Raw genomic sequence first — 3,043 nt, 5'->3', positions numbered from 1 at the left:
ATTTGATGTCTGATGTGAAACTGAACCGATTTACCGACAAAATATCCGATTTACCGACAATATACATATAGCCGCATGCAGGTACGGGTATATATTTGTGACGTCATGAAAAATAAAAGAGACGGAAAATGATGGGAGAAAGAGATAAATAATGTTATTTATTTCTCATTCACATGCTGGGATCGGCTAAAATTATTTTTTGCATGCTGGGTTGTCAACTCATGAGTGAATGAGAGATTAAATTAAATAATTATTAATTAAATATTTAATTAATTTAAAATAATTTTAATTATTTTAAAAAATTTATTGATATATATTTTGATGAATTAATGAATTTTAAGCTAATTAGCGTGTGATTATTTTTTTCAAAATTATTTTTAAATAAAAATATATAAAAAATATTATTTTATTAAAAAAAAAAATAAATTTTTATATATTTTAAAAATAAAAAAAACTTAAAATAAATACGAAAAAAATATATATGTACAGAAAAACCGGTTATTCTTCATTTACAACTTCTATAGTAATAAAGTATAAATTGTATATACACACAAGTTTATACATAACATATATGTTATATATTTTTTTTTGTACATATACGAAGAACATATATTCTTCTCCCTTAACTCGAGACTTTTTTTGTTTATTTTTTATGATATATAAATTTATATTCAACTCACATCCTTATAACGAAAAAAAAAATAAATTAATAATAAAATCCATTTAAAGGGCCCTTTTCTTGATTTAGCGATAATTGTAGATAACAAAAAGCAAAAATATATATTTTAATATTTATAGTTAATTGATGTTCCGTTCATGTTTTGACAAGTAAAGAGCCTTTTTGCGGTACTTTTATAATCATTTTTATTGTAATAAATAATAAAAAAAATAAATTTTAATAAAAATGGGTACAAGGTTCTGAGTACACTTTAATGTGATAATGAAATGAGTATATTTATTTATAAATATAAATAATCAATGATGTGCTCTGTATTTTTTTTTTTTTGTAAAATTTTTTCATCAAGAACATTTATGGGCCGAAAAGTCGTTTGTCGTGTTCTAACTGTTTTTGCATTAAAATATATATTATATTATTTAAACATTATATATACGAGAACAACATATATGTTAATCAATACCATGATTTATTATAACAAAAGTCTTTGTTTTTTCACATGTACAGAGCCTGAGACAGATAAATGTAATACTTTGTTGCAATTTTCATACATGAACTGGAAATCGGAAACGTATCGAGAATAAATTTATTAAAATGTTGTTTATTCATTTATTATAATTAGAGCAAATTTCTGTCTAACTTTGAGATTTATTACAAATTAATATAAAAAAATTTACATTAATTATAAAACAAAATAGTTTTTTCAATGTCTTGCATAAATAATAATAATTTTTCATTAATATCTTCATTGATCAATAACATTTCAGGTCAAGCAACTTTTTGATGAGTCTTCCTCTCCAAACCTCGTAAACATTAATTAACATTTATATATTTTTTTTTTATAATTACAGGTCTTTCGTGCATTTTGTATACAATTGTATACATTTATAATGTTGTAATGTAACATAATCCATCATCATCTCATCATCATGAGTCATGATAAATCAATATAAATGCAAACAAAACATGTATTTTTTCATGATTTTAATTAAACAATATATTTTTTCTTATGCAATCATCATCATTATTAACATTAAATCTAACAAAGTTTTTATTATTGTTATTAAGTAAAAATTTTAGAATAATAAAATGTTTATTTTATTTGGTTTAAAAATTGTAAATAAATTATTGTGTAATAAGTATATATATAAAAATTTTAGTAACTAAAAAAAATTAAAAAAATGTAAATAAATATTATATTCATTAAAAAAAGTAAAAAATAAAAAAAATAAATTAAATTAAAAAAAAAAATTAATATAATTAAAATAATTAATATAAAAAATAAAATATAACTATTAATAAATAAAAATAAAATAAATATGATTATTTTAAATTAGTATAAAATTATTAAAAAATATTAAAAATTTTATGATAACAAAAAAAAAATTAAAAATATTAAATTTTTTTTATTAATTATTATTATAAAATAAATAATAAATAAATATTATAAAATATTAAAAAAAAAATAAATATATATAAAAAAAATAATATAAAAATTAATTTAAAATAATCTTTAACTAAAACATAAATAAATAATATTTTATAATAATTTTTGATTAATAAATTGACTTTTTATTAAAAGTTCACGAAATAAACGAAAAAAATGATGGTACGATAATAAAAATAAAAAAAAACAACAATGATAATAATAATATAATTACTTAGTATAAAATTATCGTGCGTCGTTTAAACGCGTGTTTACATTAAAAAAAAAATAATAACAACATATATCATCATACACATCAACAAATAACAATAAAACGAAATTTTATTAAATTTACTGTAACTTGTGTTTTGGTATTTTTCCTGCGTTAACTAACATATGATTAATAATAAAAATAATAATAATGTAAAAAAAATGAAAGAGAGTGTTAAATGTTAATAATAATCGCGTTACAAATGAAACAAAAAAGTTACAATTTTTTTCTACAACAATTTGTTCATTCATTCAACTTTGTTGTATTTTTTTTGTTCGTTTTTTATAATAATAATATTTTCTATGTAAAAAATAATGTAATTGTTTTGTTTAAAATGTTTTAAAAAAATTGTTGTATGTAACTTACTTTCATTTTCATTCATGTGCAATGGTGTTAATGTTTTGTAATAGTCATGAAATAAAAAAGCTTGTTTCACGAATCAGGTGACGGCAAAATATTCGAGGGGTGCGCAGAAGCAATTTTTTTTTCGTACAAAATGGAGGAAAAGGATACGAAAGATTTGATGTCTTTATTAAAAAAAAAACAAGAAAAAGTACCGTTGAAACAGTTTTTTTTAAATTTTACTTTTAAATCTCAATGTTTTATTAAAATATGAAAAAAAAGATAAAAAAAAGAATTGAAGAAAAAAATTGAATGAATAAAATATTGA

Source organism: Culicoides brevitarsis, chromosome 1 (genome assembly GCF_036172545.1).
Source record: "Culicoides brevitarsis isolate CSIRO-B50_1 chromosome 1, AGI_CSIRO_Cbre_v1, whole genome shotgun sequence".
Taxonomy (NCBI): Eukaryota; Metazoa; Arthropoda; class Insecta; order Diptera; family Ceratopogonidae; genus Culicoides; species Culicoides brevitarsis.
This window is presented reverse-complemented; position numbering follows the sequence as displayed.